The following is a 19,701-nucleotide window of genomic DNA, read 5'->3' as shown; positions in this document are numbered from 1 at the left end:
TCCTTACACACATACCACATCTTTTCAATTCTGGCCATTTATTTACTCTGCGCTTGCTCACTGAAATAGCTTTAATCTATTTCATCATGTCCAAATTCCACCCATACTGCCAGGTTTGGTTTAAATGCCCTCTCTTCCATATAACCTTCCCTGCCACCCACCTAAAAAATGATAAAATATGTATATATCTGCCATGTTTCCTTATCTACACCTTTTTTTATTCCTTTCTATCTTTGTGTAGTCATTTATTTTTTCTCATCATCTTCCCTCTTAGATATGAAGCCACTTGAGATCAGCTTCCTGTTCTTGTGTAAGTACCATTTTAGGGAGTATTTATACAATAATATAAATACATAAGTTAATTGAAGCTACTTAAGAAAGATAGAAATGCAAGATATTATTGACACCTGGCTGTGTTATTTTACTGTACTTAGTAAGAAAATTATTTCTAAGAGGTAAGGCTATCTTGGGATGCCTGTGTGGCTCAGTCAGTTAAGCGTCTGCCTTCGGCTCAGATCATGATCCCAGGGTCCTGGGACCAAGTCCCGCGTCAGGCTCCTTGCTCAGCTGGGAGCCGGCTTCTCCCTCTGCCTGCCTCTTTCCCTGCTTGTGCTCTCTCTCTCTCTCTGACAAATAAATAAAATCTTTTTAAAAAATTTTTCAAAAAAAAAAGAAGTAAAGCTATCTTATACATACTTCTAAAAGAAATGACTGGAGAGTATCTTCATCACTTAGGATCAGGCAAAGATGTCTTAAACAGATAACAAAAGAGCACTAGTAAAGGAAAAGTGGATACATCACTACTATATTAAAATTAAGGATTTCTGTCCATCAAGAAATACCATTAAGAAAGGGAAAAGGTAAGCCATAGAGCAGGAGAAAAAAATGTAGCATACATAAAAGACTCAATCCCAGACATTAAAAAGAAAAAACTTTTGCAACTCATTTTTTTTTATAAATAAGGACAAATATCCCAACAGAAGATTGGGCAGAAGACTAGACCAGGTACTTCAGAGAAAGGAATCTCCAGGGCCAATAAATGTATGATAATGTGTACAACATCATTAATCATCAAAAAATGATGTATATTAAAACCACAATGAGCTACCACTACATACCCACCAGAATGGCTAAAATTAAAAAGATGGAGAAAAACAAGTGTTGACAAAGTATTTGAGGATGTAAACAAGAATGCACTGCTACTAGGAGTATAAACTGATACAATCACTTTAGAAAACAGTTTGGTAGTACCAATTAAAGTTGTACACAGGCATGTTCTTTGACCTAGAAGCAATTCATGGCTATGCATCCATTTGTGTGTTCATCAAAGGACATATACAAAAATATTCATAATCCCATTACTCATGATAGATTTTTCTGGAGACAAATGTGCATTAACAGAAAATGGATGAAGTTATTGTGGCACATTCATATGGAAGTATATTATACAGTAATGAACAAATTATTGCTAAATCCAAAAATATGGGTGAAGTGCATAAACATAATGTTGAGGGAATTTGGGTTCTTTGTTTTGTTTTGTGTTTAGAGCAGGCACAACAGGTTTTCCTATTGTGGGATTCAACTTATATAAAGTCCAATATCAGGCCAAATTAATCAATGGTGTTAGAAATCAGAAGACGGTTATCTTTCTCAGGGGATAGTGACTGGGAAAGGAAAGAGGGAAGCTTCTGGGGTGCTGGACTATTCTATCATTTTTTAAATCTGGAAGCTAACTATACATGTATGTTCACTTCGCAAAAATCCATCAAGCTGAAAACTTATAATTTGTGTGCACATTTCTGTAAGACTGCTATATTCTATAAAAGATTTTTAAAATAAAAGCTTTTCATACATTATTTGTAGCAATAATCTCCATTGTCTTAGGCATCATGCCAAAAGGTTGTCTATGTATAAATTACATACCCTTTTAGAAGCACACAAAAACGACTAAAATCAATATTTTTATATTACACCTTTGAGAAATAAGAGGTAAAATTATACAGTGATTTATTCGGAGGTACAAGTAGGCACAATAATAAATGTTTATTGATCTTAAAATTATGGAGGCTTGAAAATTTAAATCAGAGTTTCAGTATGCAAAAGCAATTCATTTGTTCAATGACTTTGGTAAGCTGGGAATTTAAGCACAAGCATATGTCATCATCCCGCAATGTGAAAGTGTTCCTCCCCACTCCCCTTTTCTTTTGGTGTATGCTCTGGGAATATCCTTAACATTATATATCTACCTAGAAATGGAGGTGATGCTTAAAATCCAGCTAAGTGGGTTATGGCTCCATCAAAACTATCAGAGAGAGAACCAGAATTAAGTATTAAGAATCTTTCTAGGCTAAGGGAGAAAATCTGCATTGTCTGTATTCTGGGGTAATCTGATTCAGAGGAGAACATGTTTTGGTTTTGGGAGTTTTGTTATTGTTGTTGTTGTTTACATAGAATGAATTCAAAAAATCCCTAGGACTCCAAAGCCTAGAACAAAACATTTTGTTAGGTCTTCTGTGTTCCAGCAATTTTACTCAGTAATCAGATTTAAATTTAAAAAGACATTGGTCACAACCTTGAAGGATGTAACAGAAGCCACAACAGGGCAAAGAGCAGCATGCAGTGGGGCACCTCAGAGGAGTGGCTGCTAGGTAGGGAAAAGAAAGGAGACACCTTAGACTTGCTGTTTTAGTTCATTAGGGCTGCTATAACAAAATACAATAGACTGGGTGGCTTATAAACAACATTTATTTCTCATAGTTCTGGAGGCTGGAAAGTCTAAGATCAAGGCAATAGCAGATCCAATGTCTAGTGAAAACCTCCTCCGGGGCTCATAGGCAGCTACCTCATATGGCAGAAGGGGTGGGGGCTCTATAGGATCTCTTTTATAAGAGTATTAATCCCATTTGTGAGGGCTCCACCTTAGTATTTAATCACCTCCCAAGAGCGCCACTCCAAACACCATCAAGTCAATGATTAGGTTTCCACCTATGAATTTGGGGGAACACAAATAGTCAGTCTATAGCACTAGCCATATTTTTTTTGAAATTTGAAGATCACTAAGTGATAGTTCTGGCCAATTCCTTCTAACATGTTAAAAACCTTCAAAGCCACAACTAAAAGGCCCACAACTCAATGCCTTCAAAATGGGCATTAATGTTGTGAATGACCTTACTATTTCACCCTGTCCTCCCCACAAACAGTCCAGGCTTCCCTCTAGGTCCTGCACTTTAGAGGTCCCCACATAGTCCTAGCATGCGCGCGCACACACACACACACACACACACACACACACACACACAGGCAGAGAGGGTATGTGAAGAATACAAATAGAAGTGTTACTACTGGAATGATGGAATTTTATCTGACTGCAGACCAGCCTTTTACTTTTGCAAAGTTCAGGGCAAGATTAACAAAAAAAAAAAAGGAGGCCCATATGCCATATGTTTAAATATTTAAATGTTACAAATCAATCTAAAACTGTTACATAAAATGTTTTGTCTTCCTATTCTTATAACTACAACTTTCATAGCATGTATTTTGGGCTCATGTGACTGTAGGTGGGCTAGGAAGCTCTATCTCATGTGTCTCATTCTGGGACCCGTGCCAGAGGAACAGCAATGTACAGGGTATGCCCTTCTGGTGATAGAGAAGGACAGACAGCAATACCAACCTAGCAAGATTTCACCATATTTACTAACTTCCCATAGGTTAAAGTAAGTCATATAGCCAAATACACAGTCAAGGAGACAAGAAGCACATTCTATCTAAAACAAAGCCACAAAGCCATGGCAAAGGAATAAATAGATTATTTTACTGGAGCAAAGGAAGATTTGGGATTAGTTATTCAATCTACCTTACAGTTCTTCCTATTCAATCATCCTACTTCGACCTTGGAATCTTGGGAAAAGGAGTAATTTTACAAAAACTGTATAATGAAAAGCCCATCAAAAATTAATGTGTCACCTTTTGCAAAAATGATAAGTATCAAACAAATGTTTCAGTAGATTAAAAAAAAAAATCAATACAGTTCAGCTCCCGAATCTGTCATAAAATAATGTTTCCTACTGAAAGTTTTCTACTGTCTGACCAAACACTAAAGGGCTTTCTTTTAAGCAAATCCATGAATAACAGTACAATAGCTTAGAATTTGTATGGTTATAAATTTAAGCTTGGAGGATAAAAAATGATTATAAATATCCCATTTCTAAGTCTACATCTTCAGGCGATTGCATACTTTGAATTATTTTTGTTTTCTTTCCCAAAAAGAAAATTTACAAAAAACTAGATGTCATGTCATACTCAGCAAATATTTTTCAGAAAAAAAAAATGTCAATATTAACATTTTAGGTTAATCACCAGGCAGGAATTTTTTATAATGGAATTCCTCCAATGAATAATTGTTTTTCAAAAGATATATATATTTTTCAATTTAATTCATGTTTAATTCTGAGTAGGATTTTTTTTTAATTGGACAAAAGGTAGTATCTGGCGTCCTGGGGTTTAGAATCCAATTGGTCAGTTAAAATATAGTTGGAAAACAGGTATAAAACTGATACCAAGTTCCTTTTGAGATGTGGTGAAATAAAATAGATTATATTATTAGTCAAAATATTATCTGCCCCTTTATTGGGGAGGACTACAAAGAACGACCATTTGACACATAAAATGACTCTTAACCTTCAACTTTCAATGGGCAGTCTATCAACTGAGGGTAAGTCAAGAGACCAGAGCGACTGATAATTATTACAAGGAATGAGGGATGCAATATGAGAATTACAGTTTATTTAAATGTAGGTGGACCTAGGAAAGTGAAGGTCTTGGAAATAGGAGTTGCAAGATTAGAGAAATAGTTATTAATGACTTTCATCTGAAGCAGGGACAAGTTGGAACTTGCAGGAAAATACAAGACTGTGTATCTCACTGCCAGAGAGGACCTGGCAAAGGAAGAGCTTGTGGAGAGTTCTATTCAAGCTTCTGTTGGCCTAGAGCCACGCTTTTGTGGGTTGAGTCCACTTTGGTCGGCATGGCCAGCAACTAAGATGAACTGGGGTGGGAGGAGAGAACAGGCAGTCCACCAGGCACCTCTGCCACACATCATGTCTAACCATCATACTTTCATAGAGTAATGACCTCGGCTCTCATCTGCCTTCCAAATCTCGTGAAAGTTCATCTAATTGGCCAACTCTATCCCACAACGATACAGAGAAGAGGATTCTGAGAAATGTAGTTCCCAATGTTAGGAGTTCATGTGCTAAGTCAACAATAGACAATCCAGCACAGTCTGAAGGTCTGCTTAGCTCCCAAGGAGAGTATTTTTCAGATGTTACCAAGAATAATGGAAAAGATAAGAATTCCCAGAAGGTAGAGCTAACAGTCAGAAAATATAACAAACAAAATCTACTCAAAAGAACAGAAACTAGCATGTAAACTTGGAATAGTCTCCATTTCAGAGCGGGAAGATCTTGCTCAATAGGATTTCAGAATTTCTATGGTCCAGTAACTGCTCTGTGCCTCCCATTGTTCTCCTTTCCAAACAGAAGAGCTTCCTCTGGGTTTCCCGTCCCTATTCTTCCAACCAGTTAGTGTTCAACTTGTCCCATGTATTTCCTTTAATAGTTTTCAGGTCCGCAAACTGTAGCCTGAAGTCTGAAACCAGCTGTTGCCCATTTTTGTAAGTAAAGTTTTTTTTTTCTTTTTCAAAGATTTTATGGATTTATTTACTTGAGAGAGAGAGAGAGAAACAGCAGGAGAGGGGAGAGGGTCAGAGGGAGAAGCAGGCTCCCCGCCGAGCGAGGCCCTGATGTGGGACTCGATCCCAGGACTCCGGGATCATGACCGGAGCCAAAGGCAGTCACCCAACTGAGCCACCCAGGCGCCCTGTATGTAAAGATTTTTAAGTAAAGTTGTGGAACGCAGCCACATCCAGCCCATTTGTTTACATATTATCTATGGCTGTTTTTGCATTACAGAGTTGAATGGTTGTGACAGACTGTATGACTCACAAAGCCTAAAATATTTACTAATCTGGAACTTAAGAGAAATTTTGCCAACTCATGAATAAGATCTATACATTATAATGAGTGGCTATGTCTCTCAAGTCTCTCAATCTTAGTGCCAGTGACAGGATTTCATAGTAGTATATAATAATCTTTCTCATTTCTCTTTACCACTGCATAGTATAGCATAAGTGGGAAATAGGATCTCAGTATAGCTTTAAATTGCATTTTTATTATCAATGATGTCAAGCATCTTTGTAAATAAGGGCTATCTTTATTACTTTTTCTTTTATCTGTCCGTTTAAATCTCTTGCCCATTTTTCTATAGGACCTATAGAATGTTTTTCTTCTCTATAAGCTCTTTATATATTAAGATTATTAACCTTTGTCCATAATATAAATTGCAAATGTTTTTCCCATTTTGTCATTTGTACTTTGCTCATGGCAGGTATTCTTTATTTACTTATTTTTGCCATGCAAAATTTTGTTGTCATTTTTAATATCTTATGCTGTGAAATTATCAATATTTTCTCTTAATGCTTTTGTATCTTGCATTAGAGTTTGGCAAAGATTCTCCTCTGCCTAAGCTACAGGATTTTCACCCATGTCTTGTTTTAGTACTTCTGCAATTTAATTTAACTCTCTGACACATTTGGAATTTGTTCTAGTGTGCAGGATAGAAACTGGGACCAATTTTCTCTTTTTCTCTATTATCATCCACTTATGCCAATACTAGTTATTTAAATAAGTGTGAGTTCACCTTTTCCCTTCTGACATGGAATTATTTTAGACTACATTTTCATATGCATTTGTGTCTATTTTTTACTTCTACTCATGGTATAATGCTATACTATTTTAATTATAGAGGTTTTGTAGTATGATTTAATGTATCAGAGGATTAGGTTCCTCTTATTGTGCTTTTCCTTTTCTTAAGATTTTCATTTCTATTCTCATTTTTTCCTTTCCGATCAACTTTACGGACAACATTTCTAGCATCAGGAAAGAAAAATAATAATGGCACTTTTATTGAGATTGTACTAAATATATTAACCTAAAAATAACTGACATCTTTATGATGTTAAGCTGTCCTGTCCAAAAACATATCTTTTTTGATTTGTTCAGGTGTACATTTAAATCTTTCATCAGTGATTTATAGTTCTTCTTACAGAAGCTTTGGCAATTTCTTATTGAGCTTATGCCTAGGTGTATCTGTGTGTGTGTGTGTTTAATCATGAATTGATTCTTCTATTGCATTATAACTTCAAACAGTTTTTGTTTATATATACACATTTAAATATATATGTATGAAGTTTATTCAACTTTTATCTGTCAATCTTAATTAAATTACACCATTGCTTGCATTAGTTTTTACACAGGTCTTTGGGGTTTTTAATCAGATAATCACACCATCTGAAAATAGAGATGCTTTAATGCTCTAAATTATTGCTTAAAATTCAACTTTAATTATTATTAAATTAATCAGATTACCCAGGGATGAAGAAATCTGTTTTTTACTTTTCAAAAAACTGTAAGAATCTTAGTTGAAAGACTGGCTTTATTTTTGTTCCTTTGTTCTTACTAATTCCATAAGTCAAAAATGCTGAGTTGCAATTTACCCAAGAATTTTAGAGTGAAATCTTTAAAAATACTTCAAAAGCTACTAGGTATATTTTTAGAAATATGTGACCTTGAGTTTACAGGTATTATCTATAACTTAATTGGATAAGTTACACAAAGAGAACAGGATCAGCCCTAGGGAAAACTATCCAAAGGTTAGTTTGAATTCTTCTTTTGTAATTGGTAATTCTTTCTTAGGTCTCCGTGTTCCTCAAGGGCCTTGGTTATCTACCTAACCAAATACACTCTAAGAACCCTAAAAAGGAGACCACCTAATTTGGATATCCTCCTTACACCTGTCCTTCCTGGTTCCCATGTGACATAGCAGAAGCTGAACTGGTATTAAAATAAGAACTTTACCCAAGCACTATAAGCATAACCTGACTCATTCCATCTAGCATGTAAATCAAGTTTTGAAAAGGAACCAACCAACCAAACACACACAAACGAAAAAGCTAGTGAGAATAAAGCACTGATTAAATAAACTCAGATTGATCTTTAAAACCTTCAACAAAAATTATATTCCTTCTTTAGAGAGGAATATTTTAAACAGCCATAAGGGGTCCCAGAGTTGCAGGTCTGGAATACCATCTAGCTCCATTCAACTCTTTCCCATCCTTTCCCCATTTAGGCTTGAATTTTCTAAACAGCAGTGAATAACTGACAACAAAAATGCCTGACAGAAGATTTATGATTATATTTATATGTATACATAAATATTTATGTAAATATATTTTTATACATTTGTTTATAATACAAAATGTATTGATATAATCTATATATTATTTGTGTAATTTAGATATAAATTATAATTTATATGCTATATAACCTATAGCTATATTACATAAGTTATAAATTATATATTATATAAATATATTAAATTCTATAAATATGACAATCTTAAAATATAAGTATTTTATTATATATTGTTTACATTAAAATATAATTCATATATTTTCTTTATATAATTAAAATAATTATATATAGCTTATTATATAAAATTTATTTATATTTATGACATATTTCCTGTTCTGTGAATTATACCTATCTCTAGTACCACTTCAAAATTTGAAAAGGAGAGCCTTTCAGTTCCAGTGGGATCAAGCTAGAATGTATGCAAAAATTAGTACAAAACCATCTCCATAATTATTTTTTTTACTTTTTTTTAAAGATTTTATTTATTTATTTGAGAGGGAGAGAATGAGAGATAGAGAGCACGAGAGGGAAGAGGGTCAGAGGGAGAAGCAGACTCCCTGCTGAGCAGGGACCCTGATGCGGGACTCGATCCTGGGACTCCAGGATCATGACCTGAGCCGAAGGCAGTCGCTTAACCAACTGAGCCACCCAGGCGCCCCTTCATCTCCATAATTATTGAAACAAAATAGATGTTAATTACCTATCTATTGAATGAACATACTATTAATATGTTTATGTCAATACTATCACATATGTCTATCAAAGATGCTGTATTTTGTTATATATCCAGAAACTTACTGAGATTTTATGACTGGACTCAAACTCTATAATAAACTTCATACATTCATTTTTTTTCTGATATGCACAACTAGTTACAAGTAAAGATTTTCTTCAAAAATCTAGAGAAAAATGTTGTTACAGCCAATGTCAGAGAAATTACTGCCTGTGCTCTCTTCTAGGATTTTTATGGTTTCAGGTCACACGTTTAGGCCTTTAATCTACTTTTGAGTTTATTTTTGTGTACAGTGTGAGAAAGTGGTCCAGTTTTCCTAACACCATTTGTTGAAGAGACTGTCTTTTTCCCATTGCATAATCTTGCCTCCTTTGTCAAAGATTAATTGACCACATAATCATGGGTTTATTTCTTGGCTCTCTATTCTGTTCCATTGATCTATGTGTCTATTTTTCTATTGCTACCATACTGTTTTGATTACTACAGATTTGTAGTATATCTTGAAATATGGGATTGTGATACCTATAGCTTTATTCTTCTTTTTCAAGATTGCTTTGGCTATTTGGGGTCTTTTGTGGTTCCATACGAATGATAAGATTATTTGTTCTACTTCTATGAAAAGTGCTTTGGTATTTTACTAGGGATTGCATTAAATCTGTAGATTGCTTTTGGTAGCATGGACCCTTTAACAAGATTTGTTCATCCAATCCATGAGCATGGACTATCTTTCCATTTCTTTGTGTCATCTTCAATTTCTTTCATCAATGTTTTAGTTTTCAGAATACAGGTCTTTCACCTTTTTGGTTAAGTTTATTGTTAGGTATATTATTATTTTTAGTGCAATTGTAAATGGGATTGTTTTCTTAATTTCTCTTTCTGCTGTGTCACTGTTGGTGTATAGAAATGCAATACATTTCTATACATTGATTTTGTATCCTGTGACTTTACTGAATTCATTTATCAGTTCTAGCAGTTTTTTGGTGGAGTCCTTTGGGTTTTCTATATATAGTATCATGTCATCTGCAAATAGGGAAAGTTTTACTTCTTCCATACCAATCTGGATGCTTTTATTCCTTTTTCTTGTCTGATTGCTTTGGCTAGGACTTCCAATATTATGTTGAATAAAAATGGTGAGAGTAGACAACCTTTTCTTATTCCTGATCTTAGGAGAAAAGCTCTCATCTTTTTACCATTGACTATGCTATTAGCTGTGGGATTTTCATATATGGCCTTAATAAAGGTTGAGGTATGTTCCTCAACATATGTTGAGGTATGTTCCCTCTAACCCTACTTTATTGAAGGTTTTTATCATGAATCGATGTTGTATTTTGTCAAGTGTTTTTCGGCATCTATGGAAATGATCGTATGGTTTTAATCCTTTCTCTTGTTAATGTGATGTATCCTATTGATTGATTTGCAAATATTGAACCACCCTTGTATCCTGGGCATTAGTCTCACTTGATCATGGTGAATGATTTTTTTAATATATAGTTGGATTCAGTTTGCTAATATTTTGTTGAGGATTTTTGCATCTTTGTTCATCAGAGATACTGGCCTGTAGTTCTTTTTGTGGTGTCTTTATCTGATATTGGTATTAGGGTAATGCTGGCCTTGTAGAATGAATTTGGAAGCTTTCCTTCCTCTTTTATTTTATTTTCTTTTTTTAGAATAGTTTGAGAAGAATAGGTATTAACTGTTCTTTAAATGTTTGGTAAAATTCACCTATGAACCTGTCTGGTCCTGGACTTTTATCTGTTGGGAGTTTTTTGATTACTGATTCAATTTCATTGCTGATAATTGATCTGTTCAAATTTCCTATTTCTTCCTGATTCAGTTTGGAGACCTTACATGTTTCTAGGAATTTATTCATTTCTTCTAGATTATCCAATTTGTTGCCATATAATTTTTCATAACATTATCTTATAATCCTTTGTATTTCTGCAATGCTGATTGTTATTTCTCATCTTTTATTTATGATTTTGTTTATTTGAGTCCTCTCTCTTTTTTTAAATGAGCCTGGCTAAAGGTTTATCAATTTTGTTGATCTTTTCAAAGAACCAGCTCCTGCTTTCATTGATCTGTTCTATTGTTTTTTTAGTTGCTATCTATTTCTGTTCTAATCTTTATTATTTTCTTCCTTCTACTGACTTTGGGTTTTTTTGTTTACTCTTCTTTTTCTAGCTCCTTTAGGTTTGTAAGTTTCAGTTGTTTATTTGAGATTGTTTCTTGAGTTAGGTCTGAATTGCTATAAAATTCCCTCTTAGAACAGCTTTTGCTGCATCCCCAAAATTTTGGACCATTTTGTTTTCATTTTCATTTGTTTCCATGTATTTTTTTTGATTTCCCCTTTGACTTTTTGTCTGACCCATTCATTATTTAATAGCATGTTATTTAACCTCTATGTATGCATTCTTTCCAGATTTTTTCTTGTGGTTGATTTCTAGTTCCATAGTGTTGTGTTTGGAAAAGATGCATCATGTAACTTCAATCTTTCTAAATTTGTTGAGACTTGTTTTGTGGCCTAATATGTGATCTATTCCGGAGGCTGTGCCATGTGCAATTGAAAAAAAAAATTCAATTGTTTTAGGATGGAATGTTCTGAATATAACTGTTAGACCTATCTGGTCCAGAGTGGGCTTTTTTTTTTAAGATTTTATTTATTTATTTGAGAGAGAGAGAGCATGGGGGGGGGAGGTTCAGAGGGAGAAGCAGACTCCCTGCTGAGCAGGGAGCCCAATGCGGGACTCGATCCCGGGACTCCAGGATCATGACCTGAGACGAATGCAGTCGCTTAACCAACTGAGCCACCCAGGCACCCCTAGATCTATCTGGTCCAATATATTATTTAAAGCTACTGTTTCCTTGTTAATTTTCTGTTTGGATAATTTACCCATTGATGTAAGTGGGGAGTTAAAGTCCCCTACTATTATTGTGTTATTATCAATTACTTCCTTTATGTTTTTTATTACTGCTTTAGGTATTGGGTCCCATGTTGGGTGCATAAATATTTACAATTATTATATCTTCTTGTTGTATTGTGCCCTTTATGATTATATAGTGTCCTTCTTTAACTCTTGTTATAGTCTCTGTTTTAAACTCTATTTCGTTTGATATAATTATTGCTATCCCAGGTTTTTTTTTTTTACACCCATTTGCATGATAAATGTTTTTCCATTGATATGATTCCTGGCCTCAGGAAACTTTATTTAAAAACCTTTTGAATTCTGGGTCCCCTGCCATAATTTTAGTGTATCTATTATTTATAGATAATATATATGTATTATCTATAAATAGATCTAAATAGATCGATTATCCACAAGTATTGAACAGCACATTGTTCCTCTGATCTTTATTAGGTTTTGTAGATGGTACAAGGGAAGTACAGTAAGTGTTTCTGAATTCAAAGACCTGAGCTTATTAGCCACTGTATATTTAAATATTATGCCCTACCAGTGCTAAACTGTGTATATATATTAAAAGTTAAGGAATGGTCAGAGAGGAAGCCTAAGGAAGATATCCTTGTGACTGAACGTTCTTCCAACAAGTGGTAAGTCTCCTCCCCCTTATAATTTAAAGCTGATTTAAGATTAAGAGTCATTAAAACTATGACCTTTGACCTCAACCCAAACTTCCAGCCTAACTCAAATGCAGTTCAGCCACAACAGTAGGGTGCATGCAACACACATAGGAGACATCCCTGAACCACCAAGTTCTGGTGAACAGGGTACATTGCACTGCAGGGCACTGTAGGACCCCTTCTTCATAAGGTCACCACTTTCAAGAGCAGGAGACATAGCAGGAGACTTTCCTAATATAGAGAAACAAACACAGAGAGTTAGACAAAATGAGGAGACAGAGGAATATGTCCCAAATGGAAGAACAGGACAAACCACAGCAAGAGACCTAAGCAAAATGTATGTAAGTAATATGCCTGATAGAGAATTTAAAGCAATGTTATGCATATTAACATTTTATGCATATTCTCCATTAAATTTATGGTCTCTTGAGTTTGAACCTATTCTTTATCTCCCCCTCAACACACACACACGCATTTTGGATATATGGTGTCATACTTCAGATCCTTTTGTTTTGTGAAAACCTTGACTGAATTTTTATAGATATACTTAATTTTACTGTTTTTGTTCTTCCTACATTTCTTCTACTTATGGGCTTTCCACTCAAAGAGTGCCTTTTAACATTCTTTGTAGGGCTGGTGTGGCCATGAATTCCTTTAACTTTTGTCTGGGAAACTCTTTATCTCTCCTTCTATTCTGAGTAATTGCCTTGCTGGATAGAGTATTCTTAGTTGTAGGTTTTTTTTTCCTTTTAGTACTCTGAATATGCTACTCCCTTTTGGCTTGCAGTTTCTGCTGAAAAATCCACTGATAGCCTTATGGGGTTTCCCTTGTATGTAACTGTCTTCTTCTCTCTTGGTGCTTTTAAAATTCTCTATCACTACTTTTTGCCATTGTAATTACTATGTGTCTTGACGTAGACCTGTTTGGGTTGATTTTGTTGGGGGCTCTCTGTGCCTCCTGGATCTGGTATCTGTTTCCTTCCCCAGATTATGAAAGTTCTTAGCTATTATTTCTTCAAATAAATTTTCTGCCCTCTTCTCTCTTCTTCTTCTGGGATCCCTGTAATGAAAATGTTCATGCTTGATGGAGTCGCTGAGTTCCCTAAGTTGATTCTCATTTTGCGTATTTTTTTCTCCCACCTGCTCAGCTTGATTACATTACTCTGTCCTCCAAGGTGCAAATTCATTCTTCTGCTCATTTAGCCTGCTATTTATCCCATCTACTGTATTTTCTTTAAGAATTATTTATTTTAGAAAGAGAGAGAAAGAGCACAGGGTGGAGGAGCAGAGGGAGAGGGAGAGAGTTTCAAGCAGACTCTGTGCTAAGCACAGAGCCCAGTACGTGACTGTGAGATAACAACCTGAGCTGGAACCAAGAGTCATATGCCTAACCAACTGTGCCACCCAGGCACTGCTCCTCATCTAGTATAATTTTAATTCTATTTAGTGTGTTCTTTATCTCTGATTGGTTCTTTTTTATCTTTGTTAAGTGTCTCACTGATGTCTTCCAGTCTTTTCTCAAGTCCAGTAAGTATCTTTAAGAGCATTACTTTAAATTCTCTATCAGGCATATTACTTACATACATTTTGCTTAGGTCTCTTGCTGTGGTTTGTCCTGTTCTTCCATTTGGGACATATTCCTCTGTCTCCTCATTTTGTCTAACTCTCTGTGTTTGTTTCTCTATATTAGGAAAGTCTCCTGCTATGTCTCCTGCTCTTGAAAGTGGTGACCTTATGAAGAAGGGGTCCTACAGTGCCCTGCAGTGCAATGTACCCTGTTCACCAGAACTTGGTGGTTCAGGGATGTCTCCTATGTGTGTTGCATGCACCCTACTGTTGTGGCTGAACTGCATTTGAGTTAGGCTGGAAGTTTGGGTTGAGGTCAAAGGTCATAGTTTTAATGACTCTTAATCTTAAATCAGCTTTAAATTATAAGGGGGAGGAGACTCACCACTTGTTGGAAGAACGTTCAGTCACAAGGATATCTTCCTTAGGCTTCCTCTCTGACCATTCCTTAACTTTTAATATATATACACAGTTTAGCACTGGTAGGGCATAATATTTAAATATACAGTGGCTAATAAGCTCAGGTCTTTGAATTCAGAAACACTTACTGTACTTCCCTTGTACCATCTACAAAACCTAATAAAGATCAGAGGAACAATGTGCTGTTCAATACTTGTGGATAATCGATCTATTTAGATCTATTTATAGATAATACATATATATTATCTATAAATAATAGATACACTAAAATTATGGCAGGGGACCCAGAATCCAAAGGTTTTTAAATAAAGTTTCCTGAGGCCAGGAATCACATCGTTCTCATAATATCATATCCTTCTCATCTTTTTGTTTAGAATATACTGAACATCAGGAGAGACCTTCCCCAGTATTATGCATCCAGGAAGGAAGGCTTGTTCCAGGCACTTTCTCCCTACCCTGAATAAGCACAAATCTCTGGTTCTGTTCTTCCTCCTTCTCAGATGCCTGTTATTTTCACTACACAATCCTGGTCACTGATAAATTTTAAGAAGTAATCCCTTCAAAGACACTTGGATTATGAATATCCTCTTAATAATCCAAACAGAAGTGGTGGTGGTATTTAAGCACTAAATAAACTAGTGTTCATAGTGTGGGGGTTTACATGCATAGGTAAGAAAGTCAGCTTAATGTTCTGTTTCCAAACCCTACAGTGGCCCAATGAGGTAGGTATAAGTGTCCCCATTTTAAAGATGAGAATGCTGAGAATTACTGTGGTGTTTCTCAAAACATGAACCTAGACTGGTAGTGTTACCATCATCTGGGCTAATTCCTGGGTCCAATCTGGACCTATTGAACCAGAGACTCTGGAGAGGGGACCAGCACTCTTGAGTAACAAGCATGCTAAAATTTGAGCATGATTGCTTTGGAAAATTTAGAAAGGCAGAGCTGGGAATTGAATCCAGGCATCCCATCCAATCTCTCAATCTCTACTGCATCCTACTTCCTCATGTTGGAGAGTCAGTCACTTTCCCACTCCCCTCAAAAGGCCAGCCCTAGACTAGAGTTCAAATTCAGTAAGGGAAAAGATGAATGCAGTTCCTAGAAAGGTCTCACAATCCCAGAATTTTAAAGAATCTTAAGAATAAGTTTATACACAAACCAAAAGAAGTAAAGAAGACCAAAGAATAAATATATAATTTTCCTACTTAAAATAAAACACACAATGATTTTTTGCTCTGAAAAAAAAAAGAGATCGGGGGGAACCTACTAAGTAGAGCTTTACACTCATTTTATTCAGTGATTTCTTCAAAATTTCTCTTTATGGGGTCTTAAAAATAACTTTTTTTCTTTTTATCTGATCTGATATTAACAATGAGTAGATGCTTAAAAGGTACAGTAGTTCATAGAGTTCATAGTTTGAATACATATAAATTGTGTCTTAATTAGCCATTTTTTCTTCCTTGACTTGAGAAGACCTATAAAATCCTCTAAAAAGAGAACATACAGGCATGATGATTACTATGGAAGACTTTCTCTAAAAGTATCCTTGCCACCAATCACTGGAATTCTGTCATTTTTAGTCATTCATTCTATTGTGTTAAGATCAATTCTTCCTTCTCCACACTCTCCCTTTCAAACAAAAATGCTACTGAAAATGGGAATTTTCTAAACCATTGGCATAAATAAGTGATCAAACTGAATGAGAGAAGTATGGATCTTGAGTGTATTGGGTTCTTCTGGGGTAGGGAGTGAAAGGATTGAAAGTTCTCCAGTGGATGACTTCAGGTGCCAAAAGCAAACCTGGGCATTAGACATTAGTCTACAAAAGCTGGCAAAGGCCTTTGTCTTTGAAATTAATACAAAGTTTCAGAAGTGTCTTTCTATGTATATAGTTTCATCTGAGAAATGTTAGCTCCGAGATCCACCCAGGATTAAGGTAAAAATATTAAGCCAAGCACAAATATTGACAAACATACACATAGCAATGTCACACAGGTAACCCATAATTAGCTTATGTAATAAGATGATTACTTTATATATAAATAATAGAAAGATAGATTGATAGATAATTTCACATATATGTACCTACATGAAATCTTTAATCAGAACCAAGCACACAAAGACTATGAAAATTAAAATTAAGAAACCCAATTCCAACCTTTCCATATACACATATTAACCCAACAACTTTGGTTTAATTGGCGTCATAAAAGTACACTAGGTAAAAGGTCGATGATAACAAGATAAACAATGGTGATGGTCAATCTCATTAGAGTCTCTTAAGACTAAGGAACCTGGGTCCTCATTAAATTAGCTGACTTGAGATCCCAAAGTTGCAAAATTAGCATCTCCACCCACAGAAAGCCATCACTATGTAGCATGGCCAATTACACTCAACAAGCATCAGCATGTTTGGGCTTTAAATGCTAGAGTCAGTTGCTGGGGATGTGTTGGGCACGATTCCAATGCCTTCCTTAGTATGAAAATAAACATATATTCAAATGAGAGTAAACAATGACCTAATGGGAAATGTTCATTCAAGCATCTAAGAACCAGTTCAGACTGGCACCTTTATCCCTTACAGTTTCATCTGCTCCTCCCAGTCAATGGAATGACTAGGCACCAGTATAGAGTTGAGGAAGGGGGGAGCAGTGGTCCTTGCAGAAGTCCAGGTGTTTTGCCTAAACACTGATTATGACAACATATCCAACAGTGGCAGGCATCCCATCTGCAAAAACCTGATAGCTCTATCAGCCCCTGCTGTTTCAAACAACTCTGGAGGCCCCCTTTTCATCCTCAGCTTGAGGCTGATCTCAATGGGCTGAAGGAGTGTGAGAAACAGATAAGTGCTAGCTACAATTATAGAGATACGTTTGTGCTGCTGTAATTAGAGTTGTGTCAGCGCTTCCATTAACCTTTGCATTGCCAGCATTTTCCCAGTTGGCATTCCAAGTGAGTAACAGCATTTAAATTAGGAAGGAACATAAGCTGTTGAGTTACAGGCCCATGAAAAGGGTGAAAATGGACAGGAGTAGATAGGGACAGCCTCTCCTGAGCAGCTAAACAAGTAAAGCAGGGAATGGGAAGGTTTACAAGTGGCTCCCACACCACTGTTCTTGTTTCTCAGATGTTGAAATGATTTCTGGTGTTGAGGTGGACTTCCAACTGTGTCATCTGACAGAATCTGGGCACTGGAAGGATCTTAAGAATTTACTGGGGCCTTCCTTCACCAGAGTTAGGTTTCTTGAACAAACACTTCTTTTAAACAGTGTAGAATGATTTTTAGACCATTTTGAAACAAAATATACAGAATTTTTAAATTATCAGTGGAGTTTAATAACTCCTTGTATCTAGACCCATTATCTCATTTGACCCTCACAATCATCTAAGATGCATAGCATATGTGTTGTTAGATTCCTTTGACAGAGGTTGAAAATGAAAAGCAGAGCAGTTAAGTAGCCTTCCCAAAATCACACACGTTAATTCTAGGACTGAACCCAACCTAAGCATATTAATTCATATCCAAGACAGATCACATTAGTCTTTATTACTAAGGACTAAAAAGTGAAAGTACTTTTTATTCCCTATACCATAAGCCAGCCTTAGCTGTTTAATCAAAAAATAAAAAAAAAGCTCTGAGTTTGAAAGCTCTTATCATAATCACAATAAATATTTATCAGACATTTTATATGCAAAAAATAAGGTTTTTATTTACTAACTTCTTTCAGCATCTGAAAACTTTTTCACTAAAATTCCTGATCATTCCTATGCTATTCAGCCTTCAACTGTTAAAACTGAAAACAAAACAGTGATCTCCTAAAAACCAGATTCCATTTTTCCACCATATTTCTTTGCTTCAAATATACATGCATAAAACTAAAATAAATGATACTGCCATTATCTTTTTAACTACACCATCTGATTCTCTTCCTTAAAAACCTAAGTCTTAGGAATTTTGAAGTGGCACTAATTTGAATTCAGTTGTTCTTTTTTTTATTAATAGGTTATAAATTAATTGTGTTAATTTTAATTAAATTTAGTTCACCAAGATCTGGTTTTCCATCAATATTTAAGGCCAATTTCAAGTCCATCTGGCCCAATCATCCAAGTGATGTTTACAACAGTATCAAATCAGCTTGGATTGTACAAGTCTGAGTTGATTATCAAGAAATTCAAGGCTAAATTTCAAATGGCTTTGGGCTAAATTAATGATCCCCAGATTTGCTGATGATAAAAATAATCGGGGGCCATTGTTAAAAATATAGATTTCCAGGGGTGCCTGGGTGGCTCAGTCATTAAGCGTCTGCCTTTGGCTCAGGTTGTGATCCCAGGGTCCTGGGATGGAGCCCCTCATCGGGCTCCCTGCTCTGCGGGAAGCCTACTTCTCCCTCTCTCACTCCCCCTGCTTGTGTTCCTTCTCTTGCTGTGTCTCTCTCTGTCAAATAAATAAATAAAATATTATATATGTATATAAATATATATATATGTATTTCCAGATTCTTCTGGGATCCCCAGTTGTAAGAAGTATTCCCAGATGATTACTTTGCTCAACTAATTTTGGGAAACATAGTGCTAAATGTTCATTTTAAGTGAAAATCAAATATAATGCAGGAATCGTGGTTACCTTTTTTGAAGATGTTAGGGGTTTATCTTAATTCAAGAAATTGAAATTAACTTATGTCAGTGGAACTTGAAAAAATAAAAAAATAGTATGAAATATAGCTATTTCCCACTAGATAACATAATATACAAAATTTTGGTTATAATTTTGTCTACAGGCATCAGTCATTTTTAAAATCAGTGTGTCACAAAGAACTAAGCCAGCTATAGCACTGTGCTTGGCATAGAGTGCTTAATAAATATTTCATTAAAGAATGAAACTGACTCATGACCCAACCTCTCCACAAAGTTCTCACCCACCTTTCTACCAACCTATAATATCCTTTTCTCATATGCTTGTTATAAATATAGCCTACTCCACCCCCACAATGCACTTGATCCAATTATATTCTATTGGTTCTATAAGGCAGCACAATGTAGTAAAAAGAAATACAGCTTTAGATCCAGACTCATATGGACAAATTTCTTAAATTCTC

Source organism: Eumetopias jubatus, unplaced genomic scaffold, assembly GCF_037043125.1.
Source record: "Eumetopias jubatus isolate StellerSeaLion01/CBP00866 unplaced genomic scaffold, mEumJub1_p1.0 scaffold_3, whole genome shotgun sequence".
Classification (NCBI taxonomy): domain Eukaryota; kingdom Metazoa; phylum Chordata; class Mammalia; order Carnivora; family Otariidae; genus Eumetopias; species Eumetopias jubatus.
The sequence above is the reverse complement of the archived record's forward strand: the minus strand, read 5'-3'. Positions refer to the sequence as shown.